A 23,131-nucleotide genomic window follows, 5' to 3' on the forward strand; every position below is an offset into this window, starting at 1 on the left:
CTTACTTTCCATGTTAGAGTCTTCAAATCACATTAATCATGGAATGGAAACACACAGCAACAGAACGTACCAGCATGACTTCAAACACTTTGTTACAGGAAATGTTCAAAATGTCCTCCGTTAGCGAGGATACATGCATCCACCCTCCGTCGCATGGAAAAGCTGATGCAGCCCTGTAGAATGGTGTATTGTATCACAGCCGTCCACAACACGAGCACGAAGAGTCCCTACATTTGGTACCGGGGTTGCGTAGACAAGAGCTTTCAAATGCCCCCATAAATGAAAGTCAACAGGTTTGAGGTCACGAGAGCGTGGAGGCCATGGAATTGGTCCGCCTCTACGAATCCATCGGTCACCGAATCTGTTGTTGAGAAGCGTACGAACACTTCGACTGAAATGTGCAGGAGCTCCATTGTGCATCAACAACATGTTGTGTCGTACTTGTAAAGGCACATGTTCTAGCAGCACAGGTAGAGTATCCCGTATGAAATCATGATAACGTGCTCCATTGAGCGTACGTGGAAAAACATGGGGCCCAATCAAGACATCACCAACAATGCCTGCCCAAACGTTCACAGAAAATCTGTGTTGATGACGCGATTGCACAATTGCGTGCGGATTCTCGTCAGCCCACACATGTTGATTGTGAAAAATTAGAATTTGATCACATTGGAATGAAGCCTCATCCGTAAAGAGAACATTTGCACTGAAATGAGGATTGGCACATTGTTGGATGAACCATTCGCAGAAGTGTACCCGTGGAGGCCAATCAGCTGCTGATAGTGCCTGCACACGCTGTACATGGTTCGGAAACAACTGGTTCTCCCGTAGCACTCTCCATACAGTGAAGTGGTCAACGTTACCTTGTACAGCAGCTACTTGTCTGACGCTGACATTAGGGTTATCGTCAACTGCACGAAGAATTGCCTCGTCCATTGTAGGTGTCCTCGTCGTTCTAGGTCTTCCCCAGTCGCGAGTCATAGACTGGAATGTTCCGTGCTCCCTAAGACGCTGATCAATTGCTTCGAACGTCTTCCTGTCGGGAAATCTGTCTCCATACAAACGTACCGCGCGACGGCTATTGACCCCTGCTAATCCATACATCAAATGGGCATCTGCCAACTCCACATTTGTAAACATTGGACTGACCTGCAAGACCACGTTCGTGATGAACACTAACCTGTTGATGCTACGCACTGATGTACTTGATGCTAGTACTGTAGAGCAATGAGTCGCATGTCAACACAAGCACCGAAGTCAACATTACCTTCCTTCAATTGGGCCAATTGGCAGTGAATCGAGGAAGCACAGTAAATACTGACGAAACTAAAATGAACTCTAACATGTCCACATAACATCTTTTCTTTATTTGTGTGTGAGGAATGTTTCCTGAAAGTTTGGCCGTACCTTTTTGTAACACCCTGTATTAACGATATAGGAGACAATCTGAATAATCCTCTTACATTGTTTGCAGACAATGTTGTCATTTACCATCTTGTAAAGTCATAAGATAACCGAAACGAATTGCCAAATAATTTAGATAAGATATCTGTACGGTGCGAAAAGTGGCAATTGTCCCTGAATAAAGAAAAGTGTGAAATTATTCACATGAGTACCAAAAGAAGTACGCTAAATTTCGATTACACCACAACTCATAAAAATCTGAAGGCTGTAAATTCAATTAAATACTTAGGGATTTTTGTGTTGTTGTGGTCTTCAGTCCAGAGACTGGTTTGATGCAGCTCTCCATGCTACCCTATCCTGTACAAGCTTCATCATCTCCCAGTACCTACTGCAACCTACATCCCTCTGAATCTGCTTAGTGTATTCATCTCTTGGCCTCCCCCCACGATTTTTACCCTCCACGCTGCCCTCCAATACTAAATTTGTGATCCCTTGATGCCTCAGAATATGTCCTACCAACCGATCCCTTCTTCTGCTCAAGTTGTGCCACAAACTTCTCTTCTCCCCAATCCTATTCAATACTTCCTCATTAGTTATGTGACCTACCCATCTGATTACAATTACAAATAACCTAAATTGCAACGATCACATAGATAATGTTGTGGCTAGAACAAACCACAGACTGCGGTTCACTGGCAGAACACTTAGAAGGTGCAACAGGTGTACCGAAGAGACTGCTTACACCACGCTTGTCCCCCCTATTCTGGAGTATCGCTGCGCTTTGTGGGAGGCTCATCAGGCTGAACTGACGAATGACATCGAAAAAGTTCAAAGGAGGGCAGCTCGTTTTCTATTATCGCGAAATAGTGGAGATGTTCCACAAATATGTTTCTTGAATTGGTGGAGTGGCAATCAATAAAACAAAGGCGGTGTTCGTTGCGACGGGATCTTCTCATGAAATTTCAATCACCAGTTTTCTCCTCCTATTGCCAAAACACTCTGTTTGCACCCACCTACGTAGGGAGAATGATCATCACGATAAAGTAAGAGAAATCAGGGCTCCCACAGAAAAATTGAAGTGCTCGTTATTCCTTCGCGCCGTTCGGGAGTGAAACGGTAGAGAGACAGCTTGTAGGTGGTTCATTGAACCCTCTGCCATGCACTTCACTGTGGATAGCAGAATAATCACGTAGATGTATGTAGATGTAGATGCAACGTACACGGTAGCATCCAGATAAGATGCGTATCTGACCGCAAGGAGATTGACGAATGTTGAAAAGTGTTGTGGCTCGTGAGATGTGTGGCAGCTTGGATTATTACGTGCGACATAAAGAGCAAAAAAAAGTTTACCACATCATTGTTGTCAGCCACATCCCAGAGATGTAGAAATCCTTGAATACGCGTATGTCTTTCCTGTTGCAGAAGTAGAACCTGTCCATCCGAGACTGAATTTCCCTTTTTATACACTCCTGGAAATTGAAATAAGAACACCGTGAATTCATTGTCCCAGGAAGGGGAAACTTTATTGACACATTCCTGGGGTCAGATACATCACATGATCACACTGACAGAACCACAGGCACATACACACAGGCAACAGAGCATACACAATGTCGGCACTAGTACAGTGTATATCCACCTTTCGCAGCAATGCAGGCTGCTATTCTCCCATGGAAACGATCGTAGAGATGCTGGATGTAGTCCTGTCGAACGGCTTGCCATGCCATTTCCACCTGGCGCCTCAGTTGGACCAGCGTTCGTGCTGGACGTGCAGACCGCGTGAGACGACTCTTCATCCAGTCCCAAACAAGCTCAATGGGGGACACATCCGGAGATCTTGCTGGCCAGGGTAGTTGACTTACACCTTCTAGAGCACGTTGGGTGGCACGGGATACATGCGGACGTGCATTGTCCTGTTGGAACAGCAAGTTCCCTTGCCGGTCTAGGAATGGTAGAACGATGGGTACGATGACGGTTTGGATGTACCGTGCACTAATCAGTGTCCCCTCGACGATCACCAGAGGTGTACGGCCAGTGTAGGAAATCACTCCCCACACCATGATGCCGGGTGTTGGCCCTGTGTGCCTCGGTCGTATGCAGTCCTCATTGTGGCGCTCACCTGCACGGCGCCAAACACGCATACGACCATCATTGGCACCAAGGCAGAAGCGACTCTCATCGCTGAAGACGACACGTCTCCATTCGTCCCTCCATTCACGACTGTCGCGACACCACTGGAGGCGGGCTGCACGATGTTGGGGCGTGAGCGGAAGACGGCCTAACGGTGTGCAGGACCGTAGCCCAGCTTCATGGAGACGGTTGCGAATGGTCTTCGCCGATACCCCAGGAGCAACAGTGTCCCTAATTTGCTGGGAATTGGCGGTGCGGTCCCCTACGGCACTGCGTAGGATCCTACGGTCTTGGCGTGCATCCGTGCGTCGCTGCGGTCCGGTCCCAGGTCGACGGGCACGTGCACCTTCCGCCGACCACAGGCGACAACATCGCTGTACTGTGGAGACCTCACGCCCCACGTGTTGAGCAATTCGGCGGTACGTCACCCGGCCTGCCGCATGCCCACTATACGCCCTCGCTCAAAGTCCGTCAACTGCACATACGGTTTACGTCCATGCTGTCGCGGCATGCTACCAGTGTTAAAGACTGCGATGGAGCTCCGTATGCCACGGCAAACTGGCTGACACTGACGGCGGCGGTGCACAAATGCTGCGCAGCTAGCGCCATTCGACGGCGAACACCGCGGTTCCTGGTGTGTCCGCTGTGCCGTGCATGTGATCATTGCTTGTACAGCCCTCTCGCAGTGTCCGGAGCATGTATGGTGGGTCTGACACACCGGTGTCAATGTGTTCTTTTTTCCATTTCCAGGAGTGTAGTTATCTCAGATCTTGCATTACTCCAAGATCATTTTCCATACGAATCTAGGAAACTGAAACATGTTCCGGCTTCGACATGATAGGGCTTGCTGAATAATCATACTTTCGCACCTCAGAACTAACTGATTGGTGGAATTTTACAAAAGCTGGTAGACTCACAACTGTTGCTTCCCGTTGTTGCAGCACCGTCATCATCATAGTCACCGTTATCATTCATCGCATTCTTCTTCCTGCACGAAAAATGTGAGTATGATATACACGATATATTACTACTAATAAAATTTATATAGTTTCCTTATCATTTACTTGTTGTGATACAAGAAAGCAGGTAGTCTTCTGCTTGTATGTTACGCTACCTGGGCATCGGCGGAAATGGAGTACTGAAAGAAAACTGACTCTGGAGAAATGGCAGCGTCATCCATTCCTGAGTGTGAGATATGTCTACACCAAATTTGGAGGATCGGTGCTGGTTTAACTACAAAAACAGGTACATCTGCCATCCAGATTCTCGGTTATCAGTGCGGGTAAACTTGACTTTCTCAAAAGCGGCGCATTGTCCATAATTTATCGTAGAAGAGTGAACAGCATGAACACAGTTGATTTCGACAATAGTGATATGTAATTTTTTCATGTCTGCCTTGTAGAAAAAAACTAAATAACAGTGTCAGTTTCTATCCACGAAGTACCTCGCAATAGGGAGGTCAGAGATATTAGTATTAGATCTCTAAAAGAAGATAGTTGTGACTCTTCGTTTAGTTTTCAAGAGTGTTTAGTTTTCACATACCAAGTCATCAGTTTTGCAGTATAAACGTTTTTTAGGAAATAAGCGTCAAGATAGCATTCTTCCTTAAGAAGAAGTCCTTTAAAAATTTGGAAATCTTGGTTGTTTTTGAAGAGCATGATAGTTATGAGTGTATTTAATATTTATTAATTCTTTCAGAATGAAGGACTAGTTGACTGTTACATTAAGAATATATTATTCATACTGTATACAGTTCGCCTGCAGAATGTAATTCAGTGCCATTTCGATTTTATTAAGACAGTTACAGCTGTCAAAATGTGACTGTATATTTTTTCCCTGCCATTTCTTCTATAGCATATTATAATGATAATGATGAGGCAGATGTGGAATATTTGTGACGTTGTGTGCGCGCACACACACACACACACACACACACACACACACACACACACACACACTTACACACTCATGGTGATGATGATGATAATGTCATTGATAAGACTATTGAAGAAATTGATAAGAGTGATGCTGTGATTGATAAAAATGATGAGGTCACTGGTAAGGAGGATGGGGCCTGGGACATCACATCTAGGACATTGATCTGCTCATCTGAAGCCACAAATGTAAACAAGACGCCATGGATATACTGCTAGTAATACTTATTGAGACAGCTTGTAAAGAAAACCTTACTCTGTCTGTGGAGTGAACGTAGTTTACTTCGTTATTTTACAGAGGGTAGAGCAATGAGTTATAATTTCTTAAGTAGAATATACCTTCTTGTTTCATGCAGCTAATATACTTAAATCAATATTGTACTAATCAATTTAAATCAAATATCTGTCCACTGTAGTTGGGAAGTTAGCAACGTTTAAAGTTTTGCGAGGATGAAACATGCTGTACGTAATTGGTTGTGTTCAGACAGATGTTCTGGTGGCAGGGTGTTTATTTAAGTGAGATGTTCAAGCGAGTGCCAGTTTTCCTGAATGTGCAACTCGTTGAGCCTGCTAAACGTTCTGTAGACCAAAAATAAAGTTGCTGGTGTCACGGAGCGACAAGCTTTCTCGTTGCACTGTTTGAATTCGTCTGATGTGAGCTCAGTGACACGAACACGATTCTTTAAGTATCTGCTCAAAAATAAATCTAGGGCCGTTAAAACTGGAGACCATGTGGGTCATACCTGAGGACCAACAGCCTTTTAAGTAAACCTGTTCTTCAGTTCATTCGTGACATCACGCGTAGAATGGGCTGGGTGACCATCATGTTGCAACCACAACAAGGAGAGCACCTATACTTTCGACAATAAGAACTCGATACATCTCACCTGTTGTACTACCTGCGAAGTAGTGTGGACCAATGACCGCGTGTCCTAGACGTCCACACAACCACACATAGAAGGACCATCCCCTGTAATGATCGACATGGTGCATCCAACTTAGGATGTCCTGTCAGGTCACTGCACCTTGTTTTCTGAATGTGAATACATCACAGAATATATTACGTTGTAAGGCGTCCAGAGTGAAATTATTCCCAGTCCATTGGCAGAAAGTGTCTCTCCGACTGGCTGCACTCCCATGCAGCTGCAGTGTCAATGACAGGGGCCACGGGTGAAATTTCTGGTCGTGTACTATTCGCCACATAGATGTAAGGCTGATACTAGTGACTGCGGTAGCTTCTCGTAAACTGACGGCATTGTGGTACTGTACATTGTAGCGAAAACAAACTCTTCCATATCCTAACTTTTTGCGGGTCTTCGACTATTACCATCGCACCTTCTTAAACTAATTGTTTCTCGAAGTCGTTCTTCAGTACGTAAGAACGTAATGGTTGATGGAGCTCTTTCATCGGAATTTCTCAGGGCTGATTCATTGGCATCACGTCGGCATCCGCGAAGCATCAGGAAACGCAAAGTACTGGTTCAATGTGTATTCCGTGTGTTTACTCCACGTCAGTATCTGTGGCAGACAGGACATCATTTCTTACTGTATCCCGAACTGCCTTGTGTACAGTAGTGTAATGATATATTCTACAATGTAACCGAACATTACCTCAAGCTGCGCATCGAGGAAACTTGTCGTTCCGTGACATTGGAAACATTACATCTTTTCCACAAGTCGCTTAGGAAACGCATTCAGTTGTGCAATCAAAAAAATACGTACCCTTTTGACAATTCACTTAAACGAACATTCCACCACCAAAACATCAGTCCGAACACAGATAATTATGTATAACATGTTGCATCTCACCTCTAAGGCTTTGAAGACTTCTAGCTCCCCCTCCCCACCCTCACCCCCAAAAATGAACGGATATTTCATTTAAACTGATTTGAAACTCAGCTGGTTGAATACGTCAGCTACGTGATAGAAAAAATTATGATGTTTCAAAAACTATAGCTCGTTGCTGTGACTCTCTGCAAATTTACTCAATTTTACCTATCTAAATAAATACTCCTTTCTATTTTGTAAGTTACAGGTGCAAACACCTTATCTGAAACACATTGTATATAAAATGACAACCGAGTGGGGTGGTGCATCCTGAAGGATGACGGTTCAAACCCACGTCCGGCTATACAGACTTAGGTTTCCCGTGATGTCCCTAAATCTATCCTAGCAGATGCCAGCACGACTGATTTCCTTCCCCATTCTTGAAACATTGCGGGCTTGTGCTCCATTTGTAATTATCTCGATGTCGACGAGACGTTAAACCTTAATCTTCCTTCTTTAACAATAAGGGCTGAAACTCCATGATGCTGTTCGCTGATGATATTGTTGTATGTAGAAAAGGCGCAAGGCTACAAAACTGCACCGCAATGCAGAAGAGTCGACGCTTTGTGCAGGAATTGGTAGTTGGCCCTCAGCAATTACGTCTATCATTGCATCTGCATGTACTTTATTATACTCTGAAAATCACTGTGCAATGCGTGGCAGACGTAACTTCCCACTGTACCGCCAATTAAGGGTTCTTCACTCTCTATTCGCGTACAGAGTGCAAAAATTTATGAGTTCGGGGCTGGCTGCTTCTCCAGCAGCTAAAAGAAATTATTATTAACTTTGGTTAGGACCAACTGGGGGTTTGAGCAAGTGAACTAGAGGGGAGACGTGGCGCACATGGAGTCTTGTGTCTGGCACAGAATCTATCACAGTCTATCCAGCGTTAGATAACTTCAAATTGCGTTATCCACGTCCTGGGCCAAGGTAAACAGGTTAAACAGATAAACCTTAGTCTTTGAAAACCAAACGCCACCCAGTGAAGTGCTAATATTTGTTGCTTCTATTTATGTTGCCAACAGTTCATGATTTATTTGTCATCTCGCTTAACGTGTGATGTTTCTCCTATTTTGTGATTAACAAACTCTTGCCATTTTATAAAAGATTCAGCCAGTGCTGATATACTAATCACCCATTACTAATTGAGTACAATAATCATAGAGCCATCATTTTATTAATTTTTCTCAGCATTCAAGTTTTATTTAAGATCCTGATAAAAGTAGTAACCACCAATGCAGACTAGCAATAACTACCACTGTCATTCCGATCCTCATTCTAATCCTGAACCTCTTTGTACTTTATGAACTGATTATAGACTCAATATATACTTTTCCCTTCCTTTATGTGAAGTTTTATGAATAGGACAAGAATATTTTTAGTTTTGCTGCTGTGAACATTCACATTTTATTCATCTTTTCCAGAGTTTTGCCTATGTGTTCCTCGATGCCGCTAACTTTCGTATCTTGTACTTTCCTGACGCGTCTGACTGGTTTTGTAACAGGCACAATATCAATTAAGGTTTAAAGGTGAACTGTAAGATCGGCTGACAAGACACATGTTTTTTTCTATAACTGTGCCATCTTAACGAGTAAAAAGTAAGACTTTACCTGATTTTCTCAGCATTCAAGTTTTTTTTAAAGTCCTGATAAAAGTAGTAACCACCACCGCAGGCTAGCAATAACTACCACTGTCTTTCCGATCCTGATTCTAATCCTGAACCTCTTTGTACTTTATGAACTGATTGTAGACTCAATGTATTTTTGCCCCTTCCTTTATGTGAAGTCTTATGAATAGGCCCCCTGATAATTTGAAAATTGTGAACTCTAATATCAGCTGACAAGACACATGATTTTTTCTATAACTTTGCCATCTTAACGAGGAAAAGGTAAGATTGTAACTGATCCTCATTTTCGGTTTATAATCCACCAAGTGCTATTCTGTTCTCGTCCTTCAGTTTTTGTAGCTGTTATTTTGGCTATAGAGAACAGTTTGTGAATAATTATTGTAACAGGTTTGTAGAATATTGTGCTTGACTGACGCTGTTGGAAAAAATATCAGGTATGTGTGTCAGCCTGAGCATTTGATCTTGTGGAAATATACAATGAACTGTGGCGAGATCTTAAACTCCTGGTGTGTTTCCACATTTTACGGCCTTAGTTTAACGTAAGTTAGTAGTTTTCATGTGATGGTCATTCACGATTTGCCATGGGTGTATTTTTCACAATTATGATGTTTTATGCTTTTATCTTGTATTTGGGTTTTACCATTTGCCAAAGATCTGTTCCCTCAAGTACCTTTTGCTCCATATTCTTGTTATAACTGTGATGCCATAAAGAGACACATGTTGATAATTTTACTTTGTGGTTCTGGATTTCGATGAGCATTCAAAGGAGAGTGTGTTTTTTACAATTAATGAAGAGTTTGAGCTGAAACTACATGCTGTCTGGAATATTCTTACATTGGATGCACTCACTCTACAACTGTTTAATGTCATACCTGAGCCTCATCGGACAGTATTATGGCGAGTCTTATGCACTAAGTTAGTTAAAAACTCAGGGACATCCACTCATGTGAGGTGTACAGTTATCCACTTATGAAACCTGTATTAGTTGTTGTGCAAATGTGTAACCGTGCTGACCACAACTTGGACGCATATCAACCTTGTCAATTTTTATTTAACTCAATTAGTCCCAGTTAATCCACATGTAAAACTATCTGTATCGTTTTAACTAATGACTAAGGACTATTTAAGATGTTTTTAAGTGAATGGGTACATCTTTCCTTTCGCTTTTTATTAAGGTCGCAGCAAACCTTCATTCCTTACAACTATTCGAGACTATCAGAGATGTCTCTAACATTTCCAAACATATGGGCTATTTTAGGGAACCGAAGTACTGTAAATTAAAGTGACATGGATCAATATATCTGAGTTCTAGTATTGCTGTTGTATAGTGTATCATTCCTCAGACTTAATAATTGAATTCTGAATTCTACTGAAATTACGTTAACATTCTGTAGCCTGTGGAACTTTGTGCAACTACACTCCTGGAAATTGAAATAAGAACACCGTGAATTCATTGTCCCAGGAAGGGGAAACTTTATTGACACATTCCTGGGGTCAGATACATCACATGATCACACTGACAGAACCACAGGCACATAGACACAAGCAACAGAGCATGCACAATGTCGGCACTAGAACAGTGTATATCCACCTTTCGCAACAATGCAGGCTGCTATTCTCCCATGGAGACGATCGTAGAGATGCTGGATGTAGTCCTGTGGAACGGCTTGCCATGCCATTTCCACCTGGCGCCTCAGTTGGACCAGCGTTCGTGATGGACGTGCAGACCGCGTGAGACGACTCTTCATCCAGTCCCAAACATGCTCAATGGGGGACAGATCCGGAGATCTTGCTGGCCAGGGTAGTTGACTTACACCTTCTAGAGCACGTTGGGTGTCACGGGATACATGCGGACGTACATTGTCCTGTTGGAACAGCAAGTTCCCTTGCCGGTCTAGGAATGGTAGAACGATGGGTTCGATGACGGTTTGGATGTACCTTGCACTATTCAGTGTCCCCTCGACGATCACCACAGGTGTACGGCCAGTGTAGGAGATCGCTCCCCACACCATGATGCCGGGTGTTGGCCCTGTGTGCCTCGGTCGTATGCAGTCCTGATTGTGGCGCTCACCTGCACGGCGCCAAACACGCATACGACCATCATTGGCACCAAGGCAGAAGCGACTCTCATCGCTGAAGACGACACGTCTCCATTCGTCCCTCCATTCACGACTGTCGCGACACCACTGGAGGCGGGCTGCACGATGTTGGGGCTTGAGCGGAAGACGGCCTAACGGTGTGCGGGACCGTAGCCCAGCTTCATGGAGACGGTTGCGAATGGTCCTCGCCGATACCCCAGGAGCAACAGTGTCCCTAATTTACTGGAAAGTGGCGGTGCGGTCCCCTACGGCACTGCGTAGGATCCTACGGTCTTGGCGTGCATCCGTGCGTCGCTGCGGTCCGGTCCCAGAACGACGGGAACGTTCACCTTCCGCCGACCACTGGCGACAACATCGATGTACTGTGGAGACCTCACGCCCCACGTGTTGAGCAATTCGGCGGTACGTCCACCCGGCCTCCCGCATGCCCACTGTACGCCCTCGCTCAAAGTCCGTCAACTGCACATACGGTTCACGTCCACACTGTCGCGGCATGCTACCAGTGTTAAGGACTGCGATAGAGCTCCGTATGCCACGGCAAACTGGCTGACACTGACGGCGGTGGTGCATAAATGCTGCGCAGCTAGCGCCATTCGACGGCCAACACCGCGGTTCCTGGTGTGTCCGCTGTGCCGTGCATGTGATCATTGCTTGTACAGCCCTCTTGCAGTGTCCGGAGCAAGTATGGTGGGTCTGACACACCGGTGTCAATGTGTTCTTTTTTCCATTTCCAGGAGTGTATTATCTCTAAATACTAGACGGAGAATGTAGCAAGATTCTACTCTTGTCATTACTCTTTTTCAAATGTACTTAATCCAGTTCTAATTCAGGTCAGGTGTTAAATGATTTGCACTAGGCTCATTTATTATTTTTGCCACCCAAATAGACTGATATTGATAGAATTAATTATTTTATTATGTTAATGATACATTTTATATTTTTGGCATTGATTGCACTATGTAGGAACGAGATATGTATCTTTCAGGCAACACAAACAACTATTCATTTCTAGGGATTCAGTGCTGATTCAGATCGGTCAGTATCTGCTCATCTATTACACCGAACTTAGCACTGTAACACTGAACTACGCTCATGTTCAGAAAAAACAGCAGAACATGTTGAACGACTAGAGATAGTCGAGGTAGGATGTGAGTCACCTCGGTTCAGCATGTGTCCTGTTGCCTAGTATGCACGTGGTCCGTCATGGGGCCTGATAACTTGTTCCACGCATGATGGCATCGACGCGTATAAAGAGCTACTTGCATTTTGTGATATAGCCATCCATGTTGCATTCGCCTAATTCCAAAGTTCATCTGTGGTGGCTGGCATTGGGTCACAGCGCTGTTCCTGTCGTTTCACCACATCCCACACATTTTCCATTGACGACAAGTCTAGCGATCTGTCGGTGCAGGGCAAAAAACTGACATCCCATGACACCAAGAAGGCATGTGTTAGTGCAGCAGCTTGGGGTCGTGCGTTGTACTGCCGAAAAACTGGCGTCTGGGGTGTTGTGCAGAAAGGGTATGGCTACGGGTCGCAGGATGTCATTCACACTGGTCACTGCTCACAGTACCCTTCACACGCACCTGCTGTGATTTGTGGTTGTACCCAATAGCCCCCCACACCATAAGAGCTGGCCCTGTATGTCCTGTGCGGATGCAGTCACTATGATCCCGCTCCCCCTGTCTGCACAAAACCAAAATGCGGTCATCATTTTTAAACAAAAAGAACCTGGATTCAACCGAAAACACTATCTGATGCCATTCCTATCTCCAGTGACGTCGTTCCATACACCATTGCTTTCTACCATGTTTCTGCACATTCGTCAAAGGTAGACTGACAAATAGACGAAGCTCACGTAACCCATGCCGTAATAAACAGCGACGGACTGTCACCCCTGATACTGTAAGATGTGTTACACTGTTGCAGTGTTGCTCCAGAGCCGAGGAGGACACAAATCTGTCCTGCAACGCCATTCGTATGAGGTGTCGATCTTCTCGGGCGTGGTCTGGGTGGTGCGACCTGACCGATCTCGTTGTGCTCTACGGCCTTCCGTAAATCATTCTTCACACACCCGTTGCACTGCCGAAACATTTCGTACCACAAGAGAAGCAGTTTCCCAGATGGATGCATCACATTCCCTCATGCCAATAAAAGCCCTCTTTCAAACTCACTCACTTGACGGTACGGTTCGCGCATACGTCTGCGAGGCATCCTGCACGTCTGTTCGAGTCACACAGATCCACTGCCTTCGGTTTATGGCAACAACGACAGCCGCAGGGACTTTGTACCTTTGGATGGTGTTGTGACCTCGATGTTGACCTTGAACCCGTAGGTGGACATGCTTCAAATGTTAATCATTTCTGCAGAACATGCTAATGTATATTAACTGTAAACATAAACGTCCTATCTCTAGTTGTTCAAGGTGTCCTGTTTTTTTCTGAACATGAGTGTGTGAAGAGAAATTATTTTGATTCATCAAAGATTCTTCCATTATTTTACTGTATTCATTGTGCTACAGTTCTGGTGATTTCAAAAAAATGGCTCTGAGCACTATGGGACTTAACATCTATGGTCATCAGTCCCCTAGAACTTAGAACTACTTCAATCTAACTAACCTAAGGACATCACAGGATTCGAACCTGCGACCGTGGCGGTCGAGCGGTTCCAGAGTGAAGCGCCTAGAACCGCTCAGCCACACCGGCCGCTTGATGATTTCAATTAAACATTTAGTATCTTACTATTTACATAACATCTGCATTTAAATTCCTACCCACTTACGCTAAATGAAATACTCTAAGAGATCTCTCTCATAGCATTAAGCAAGGGAACTACTAGGGCAAACCATCTTTCCAAGGAGTGGATGACACGCTGTTGTACACTGTCAGTCCTCACTCCTGTAGGAGGGGAAGGATGTACAAGGTGGCAGCCAATCAAGAAATATTTTAGGGAATTGGTTTTAAAAAAATTATTTCAAACGCCACTGTCAAGCCTTTAAAAGTTTCCTCCCAGAGTAACTTCGGTTTTGCCTATGCGAATCAAACTGCCTACCTTTGAGAACCGAGGCAGTTATGTACATTTTAATCAGCTGACAAGAGGCGCCTCATGCCCGCTGCTGAAGTCTACTGGAAAATTCATGCCATCTGTTCAGCCAATAGCGAGCTTGGGAGGCAGACAACGTGTGTGGCCGCTGGAGAGTACTGAAGAGCAAAGCTCAATCACTTCTGTCTCTTGTAATCTAGACCCTGAGTATAACAGACATCTCTCATAGGAGGCAGAGACTCTGGATCCGCGTTCCATGACCGGTCACCAGCAGAGCTTAACATTAATCGCCACCTCTCACAATGTCCACTTTTCTTAGTTTGTTCTATCTCCTAGACTGGCCTACACCTGGCGACTTCCTACCCTAGGCGCCCCATGTACCCGTACACTTAAATATATTTACCTTATTTGGCCTAATGTCCTGTTCTCATCTAACCTCAGCCTTGGACGCTCATACCCGTATCATGGTTGCTTAACCACCTGTACATTGGTATTTAACAAAGCAAAACCCACATTCATTCATTGAGATAATTTGGACAAGATAAAAATTACAAGTTGAGCTATTATTTACATAATATCAATAATACAAATATTGAAAGCAAGTAACCAAACATCTCAGGCAATGAAGTATAACTAGAGGTCATCAGCATACAGCAGGATAGAACTGATGACGAATTATTGATGCACAGTGAGAGGAGCATCGGATCCACCACCGAACCCTACAGGACATTGAGAATTTATAGTCAGATATTGTTGGCGAGATGTCAGGTACATGATACACCACTGTACTACATTTGCAGAAAACTTAAGTCATCTTATTTTATCAAGTGAAGTGTCTCAATCGACAGTATGAAAGACCTATCTAAAATCAAAATAGCACGTTCCGGATGTTTGCCAAAATCTAAATGGCATTCCAGTTAATTTTTCGTAGCTGAGTGTTCAGTAAGCTGATCGTTCACTATACATTCTAAGGCCTGTGACAAAGCTAGAAGAATGCAAACGAACTGGTAGTGAGATGGGACTGTGACACTGTCCTTCAAGGGTCTTGGTTTGATAAGTCCGTGGAAAACGCTTGCGGTCTAGGAGACATTGAAGATATCTAATTTGAGAACAGAAATCGATTAAGAAACTTCATTATTTGCACTGTAGTACCTTGGTTTCCAGTAGATGCTCATGTGAAAGGTATGTGGGATTTCTTTATGGTGTTATCATTAAGATATTTACGTGTGATCTTTTTCAGCTGTTATCATTTTCTCAAGTGAGGCAATAAGTCGTTCTCTTGCAACTAGATGGTGGTTGTTGGTAATGTAAAGTACTGGTCCATTTCATCGACAGGAAAGATAAGTCATCTCCAGCTTTTGCTTTGGATAAAGTGTTCTTTATTTTCAAGTCGCGTCGGTTCAGATAAAATTTTCGAGCTTTCGACAGCATTCACCATGACCGTTATCATGACTTCTGGGTAGTCAGAAGCTTTACCTCCTGAGGACTATGGCGTTGAATTTTGTCGAAACCTCAAGAAATTTTCTGAACTGACTCTGCTAGAAAACCAATATTTCATCCAGTTATGCCGCCATGAAAGGCTAGAAAAAAGATAGCTTGCACATTGCCTTTTTCTAACAGCACGTAAATTTTTCCAGGGCAAAGCTAACCCCTAACTGTTGTCAGTTAATGTATTAGAGAGTGTACGTTTATCGATTCTCACTGACTAGCTGACTCTGTTTCGCCTCTGCTTGCAAGTAATACGATTTTCCGCAGCGGTGCTTCTCTGCGATTCATGAGATGCTTCACATCACCAGTCACCAAAGGTATAGTTTTCTCTCACTTATCCGGTCCTTGGAGGTGCATAATTAGCATTTAGTCGAATAAAAGAAAGTATGTCAGAAAATCCATGCACTTTGATATTTGTGCAGAGGAAAGGACCTCAAGTTCCAAGCTATCTCGTGCGCCTCAGCCTCAAGTTCAGATACATGATTTAGTACCTCCGCCTTGCAACGATATGCAACCTGCAAATATTCTCGTATCACTGAGGGCGCAGATACTGAATACTGCCGCAAGTGCCACACCGAATGTTACAGAGTGCTAGAATACCATGCACTCTACATCCTTTTCCATACCCATCTGCCCTCCCCAACACGCATCCTCTACTAGATGATAAATTCCCCCATCTCCTGAAATTCTTCGAAAATCCTAACAATCCTACCCATCTAGTGAACCCGAAGATCAAAACCCCATCTATTACTCAGTCCTCTCCAGTTCTAGGCTGCTGCCATGACTCTTACAACAGGTGCCAGCCTCCGTCCATATGTAAATCTTCCATATCGTATCCAGGTGCCAGCCTCCGTCCATATTTAAATCTTCCATATCGTATCCAAAGAATAATTCAACAGACTCCCTCTTTCTGACCCAGAAATCCGTCCTGACATCTACCCATCCTACTACCTATAGCGCTAGTCTGCCTTAAGCCAAGACTCAAATCCATCTTACAGCTGCCCAGCCGGAGTGGCCGAGCGGTTCTAGGCGCTACAGTCTGGAACCGCGCGACCGCTGCGGTCGCAGGTTCGAATCCTGCCTCGGGCATGGATGTGTGTGATGTCCTTAGGTTAGTTACGTTTAAGTAGTTCTAAGTTCTAGGGGACTGATGACCACAGCAGTTAAGTCCCATAGTGCTCAGAGCCATTTGAACCGTCTTCCAGCTTCGCTTCTTCCTGTTCCAGCCTCCATTTATACATCCTGCTGCCGAGCCCAACACCACCGCGTCGGGTCCCAGACATAGTGAACCATCTATCTGTTTTGATTGACTGCTTCTCATCCCTCGAGCCTTCCTTTCCACTCACACAGCACTAACTGGTAGCTGGCCTCGAAGGACTTGTTGGAAGCAGCAGTGTTCTCACTATTATCGTCATCATCAGCACACAATCGCCATATGTGTTTTTACAACAAAAAAACATATTTTTTGTATTCTAATATTATTATCTTAATCCTTTTTACCTGCAAAATCACCTGTATCTAGACGAGCATGTTGTATGCTGTAACACTTTTGTAAACATTCACCTCTAGCTGGCCCAGTAATGCAGATCTAGTCCATTAAAATTCCATTTTGAAATGAAAGCATTCGGTTCATTTGTGTGTGAATGAAATGATCCCAAAGGGGAAAATGAAAACAGTGTACAGTCAGTACTCCGTTTATCATTAATGCGATTTACACATTATCGCGGCTCTTTCGGAACATTGTTAGGGACTTGAATTGTCTTTGACTGCCATTCGGCTGTCCACTTGTAACTATGGTATTAGAACTGTTCTTACTTGGAGCGTTCCTAAAAGACCATTCTCTTTAGCCTATGGTGACTATATTGCTCTCTGTTTATCATTTCTATTTTTCTATTAACTCCTCCGGAGTTTCTGTGGAACTACCGTAAGAAATTTGTACTGACGCAAACTAAAACTTTTGATGTCTTTGAAGATTCTGTAGGTAGTTATTTATTAGGCATACTAAAGGGTATGACATGAAAATCATGTCATGAGCAGACATTATGGATGTGGATGTCTTCTCGGCACGCAAATTAATATGCAAATTGAAGTAGCGTTACATTTAAAGAAGAAAGCATCACTCTTTATTTAACAGTGGAGAGGCGGTTGTACAGCTTATTTATGTTAGTTCAAATGGTTCAAATGGCTCTGAGCACTATGGGATTCAATTGCTGTGGTCATCAGTCCCCTAAAACTTAGAACTACTTAAACCTAACCAACCTAAGGACATCACACACATCCATGCACGAGGCAGGATTCGAACCTGCGACCGTAGCAGTCTCACGGTTCCGGACTGCGCGCCTAGAACCGCGAGACCACCACGGCCGGCATTTATGTTAGTATCAATGGAAATAATTACGTGCTCGTATGCCGATTGGAAACTTTCAAAGGCAGTTTCGAAACATGCCATTCAGTCTACTTTCAGAGCTTTGTACGTAAGACAAGTTTAGGAGAAACATTTTTTTGAGTTTTTTCGTTTATGATTCAGAAATTGTATTTATGTTCATTTAAGAAGAATAAGAAGAAATTATATACATAGTAGAGGATTCTAAACTAAGCACTTTGCTGTAAGAAACTAATAGCCGAAAATGAAAGTTAAGTATTTTTAACATAATAAACTGCATGTGATGAGAATAGTTCAAGCTCGTAGTATAGCAACTGTACGATGTGACAGTGCCTTTTAGTGCTTGCTTTATGGCGTAATCCACTGAACTCTAGTTTCAAAACCATTTATCCCCATTGATTGCACTCATTGTTTATGATGGGGAAGAAACAGTTGCTCCCACCAGTACTCTGCAGACTGTACTCTTTGAAATGTACAGTTCAGGGAAAAATTGCCAGTGAGGAATGATCTCCAACATGATCCAAAAATTCTACTGTGAGAACACTTCTTCGTGGCCTTAATCAACCAGTTTCTTGTATGTTTCTATGTACAGCAATAATTTTTTTTGTAGTTTGCATGATGCCAATGCCGGTTGTGAATGGCATCTTTGTAGGTTCGTTCATTTTGCAGGACATTACATTCTGCTGCGCTAGGCACTGTACACCTGTCTTCAGTTCCTTGTAACGAATAATGATCCATCTTCGACAACACTCAATAACTGTATCTCCACCATGCATGTGTTGCAGATGATTGCATGTTGCCTTTTATGGCAGCGCCACCAAAGGTGAAGTAAACTGTGACGAAACGTAAGCACTTTGCGAATATGTGCCTCACAAGCATTACCATTTAAAGACATAGTGCGACTTGAAACATAAATGTTCGGCAGTCGATAGCAGTAGGGCAACAGCGGCATCAGCAGTATTTGTTAGTGCTGGTTGCATACATCAGGTGCAAGTATACATTCAGAGGCAAACCTGATTGACAGGTCCTTAATCTACAGTTCTGCTAAGTGGATTATGACTCCCTGGGGATAATCCATCCTTCTGAGAAAACTTCCTCCACACCTCCTTTTCCCACTGCTTCCAACCCCTCTGGAAACCTCTAACCCTCCCCCCTTCAACTCACCCGTACAGGTACACTTTCATACCTGAGGTGATATGGGCCCTCCCACTCTATCAATTTAATTGGCCAATTAATTAAATTGATCATTTAGTTAAACCCTCTCCTCCCTCATAAATCCCCCAACCTTCCCCTCATCTCCCTATTTTCCTTCCCACCCACTTGGAAATCGGTGGCTCTGTGCTGGAGAGGAAGGATCTCACTACAGAAAATTCAATTACATAGCAGAGAGTACATTGTTTTTTCATAAAAAATTCAATCTTCAGTGGTTGGATCTATCCTGCTCATCATTCTCTGCTGTTTGGGAAGATACAGGTCTTTTAAAATATATGGGAAAAAAGTAATTAAACTCATTGCTTTTTTTATTCTTACTATGGTGTTAGACAATTAATTATGAACAGGCATACTGCATAGTCATCTACCTACATTTGCAATCTAGTATATGTTACACGCAAAGTAGTGGAGGGGTGGTTTAGCGCTGATACAGAAATTTGGAAGATGCCGTCATGTCATTGGTTGGCATTGAAGTTATGGATAAACTGGTAAAATTGGTAAAACTGATCTCACTATCAACTGTGGTGTTTATTACAATGTCTTTTCCATCCCATCTGTCCACTGGTATGAGGTTGACTCCCACATAATGAATCACTGACACGACTTATTTGATATGGAGGGAGTCTTGGTAGGAGCAACACCTTCCAGGGATAGCCAGCACCGAAACAGTGATAGTGTACATGGATGCAATATAAGGAATCACTGCTCTGAGTCTCTTCAAAACAGAACACCTAAACAAACGCCACTGTGAAAAATGAGTTTAAATGGTCATCTATCACCTTTTGATAGCTGTTTGCAAACACCTCACAATGCTGCAAACTCTTTTGGATTCCATATGTCGCCATGTCTTCCACATTCTTTTTTCAATAACAAATATCACCTATGTCTTGCATTTCAACCATCCTGTGTGTTGTACAAGCAGCAGTATAGTTTACATCATGCGATGTCCAGAGCCAATGGATTGAGACATGTTAATGTCAGTTCAGCACCTGACACTGACCTAAAAGTCACAGTGGAAAAAAACCAAATGTATGGCGGTCTACAAAGCTGTAGTCATATACTGCTAGGAAGCGTTACAGTAGGGAAAAAAATCAATGCATCAAACTGCTTATGAAAGAACAAGACAGGGACCATTTCTTGGGATTGAGAGTCTGTGGGATATGGTTCTCCTATAGTACAGGTGATGAAACTTTACGCTGGTCTGTGGAAGTGATGGACCAATACCTGTAGCCATGTGGGGTAGCCATCTGGTCTGAGGCATCTTGTCACGGTCTGAACCGCTCCCCCTGTCAGAGGTTCGAGTCCTCCCTCAGCCATGGATGTGTGTGTCATCCTTACCGTAAGTTAGTTTTAAGTTAGGTTAAATAGTGAGTAAGCTTAGGGACCGATGACCTCAGCAGTTAGGTCCCATAAGACCTTACCACAATTTCCAATTTCGAATACCTGTGTAGTTAATAGAATCGCCACATATGCTCGATGCCAGCGTGCATCGGAAGACAGGGACATGGTAATGTCTTATCAATTTCTTTACTCAGTGAGATCTGCCGAATTTTTCAGTTCGTACTTTTCCACTCTTGGATGCTACAAAATAATGATGACAGAGAGAACGTTTGGGTGACAGACATGAATGCGTCCTGAGAGACGCAGATCTCCTTCAGGTTGCAGTATCTGCATGTAATTTGGAGATGCACCGCACTGCAGAAGCAAAAATCCTTTTCATCTTTTCAGTTCCTGTATGATGTGGAGTTTTCCTAATTTTCCTGATAAGAAACATCATTGTAACTGCTCGTACTACCTTTTGCACTATTTCTCGCTGCAGGCAAAAGCTTCATTTGGCGTTGGCCTTACTCATTGTACATAGTTGTTGGAGCTACGACAACATGTTCCCATTTGCACTGAGTGATCAGAACACGATCCTGTCGCATTAACTCAGTTCACACTGGGTCTCCAGAGGATGCAGAAGGCAGTGGATATAGCGCTCTCTGACTTCTTTTCAGTTCTGGCTTAAATTGGAATGATCACAGAAACAAAGCATCAGGGACAGTAGGAAAGAGACTGAAGAACAGTTACAAAATGCTGAGAGGCTGTCTGAAAAACCATTTTATAGATATGCTATATGGGATCCTTAGCAGATAGGTTCGGAATAGTTGACCTGTTCTGAGATATTAGAGTGCCACAAATATTATTCACCAGTGGCTGTAATCATTAAAAGACGTCTCAATAGGCTCCAACGTAAGTATGTGGTTGAATGGATACCACCTGATTCAAATTGCAGACAACATCTATACCACAAAGCGTAACAATGTAAGCGTTTCTTGTGTGTGCCTGTAGAACCAAAACCGATTTTTATGAAGGTGACAGTAATATAAATGTTGTGATCAAGTTTTTAATAGCATGGTCATTAGGTGAATTATGTTGCTAGAGGTAGAATCCCTCTGTGGTCAGCTTCAAATATCAGTTCTCAATAGTGTTCCTCGAAAAGAACATCATCTTCCCTCCAGCGACTCCCATTTCATTTACCTGGTGAGTGTACTCCGACTGCTGAAAAAAATTACTCGCCATGCAATCCAGGAGTGGGAGTGGTAATCAGGCGTTCGTTTCTCGCTGCACCGGTATCTTTTAACGAAATTTCAATCTCCCAGCTACACGGGGGGGGGGGGGGGGGGGGGGACCATCGCAAAAAAAATTCAGAAGATGTATTACTGAATTTGTAAGGTGATATGTGGTATAAAGCCGATATTTACAACTTTTTCTGTGGTGTTACCTCAAGAGATTTCCTATGTGGCAAAGCATTTGGTTTCTTTAAGGGAGTTCGAAAGTGAGAGGCCATTCCGTGAAACAGGTAGAGCATACTCTTAGCACTGTTTCATGAGCCAAAAATGAGTTTGATATTGTAATCCTGTGCTTCAGGAAAGAACAGATATTAAGCTGAGTAGAAGAGATTTTTTTCTACCTGATGAGAAAATATGTAAAGGAAATGTAGCCTATGCCATAGTGCTGTACAGGATTTTCGCAAGTAACGATACTTTAGTGATGTGAAACGCGTGTATGCCTCGATTTCTTCTGGCTTCGATAACAACTTGTATAAAAGGGAGAAATCTACATATTGCGTGAGAAATTTCAAATGTATGGTCAACATCCTCACAGTCTTAGATTGGATGAAGTTGATTTTTTAAACTGGAGGTGGGGGCGTCTATGTGGGGTTGAATTGCTTAGAGCTACTGTATACATCCAAGATGCAGTGTTTGTTTCACAGTGCGCTGCAGCTGGTGGCAGGAGTGGTCACAAGGCTTCAGCGACCAGAAGTAACAGATTGGCTCCACCTGTGAAAGGCAGTTACGTACAAAGAATGCGCCGACCAGTCTGATGTTGCCCACAGCAGCTGGGGTTAGCAAAGTGACCAGTGTGCTGGGTGAGTGGCTACAGAAGTGGATATGTGTGTTGCGTGGGAAGATTCATAATGATGGGTATTTGTGCTAGATAATTATAATACCTATGTAAATTGATTGGTTGACTGCTTTGTGACAATTGTTCCAGCCTCTGAGAGTTCGGTACTGCAGTCTGATGGATTGGAGTCCAGTTACCGTCATAGACGGTACACATGCGTGTCTCTCCTCACTGGCGCTCATGAGACGATCCGATGTCCCTGCCACAGCAGATACCACAACTGCGGCTACCCAACAGTCAGTGAACAACGCGCACTTCATATGTGGGTTTGTGTGGTCAGTATGATTTTATTCACCACATATATTTAGTGGAAACGTTGTGGTGTTTGTGTTCTCAAACGTCGGCGCATACAAGACCTTGGATCTATTTGTGGTGGAAATTTCATTACTTCATTTACATAATGTTTGTGTGTGATACTCAAATGCCGAAAATATGTTTTATGGCGACGCAGGATAAGTGTTTTACAGGATCTAGATGACTCCTGTAAGTTTTTCAGCAATTAACTTGATAGAGTATTTTTGATATCGAAATTGCTTCA

The 23,131-nt window shown here is 43.5% G+C and overlaps 1 pseudogene; it reads right to left on the reverse strand.

Moving 5' to 3' along the window:
- Nucleotides 1-21,952: 21,952 nt before the first annotated feature.
- On the reverse strand, nucleotides 21,953-22,114 carry LOC126300026 (U2 spliceosomal RNA; annotated as a pseudogene).
- Between the last annotated feature and the right edge of the window lie 1,017 nt (nucleotides 22,115-23,131).

Source organism: Schistocerca gregaria, chromosome X (assembly GCF_023897955.1).
Source record: "Schistocerca gregaria isolate iqSchGreg1 chromosome X, iqSchGreg1.2, whole genome shotgun sequence".
NCBI classification, from domain to species: domain Eukaryota; kingdom Metazoa; phylum Arthropoda; class Insecta; order Orthoptera; family Acrididae; genus Schistocerca; species Schistocerca gregaria.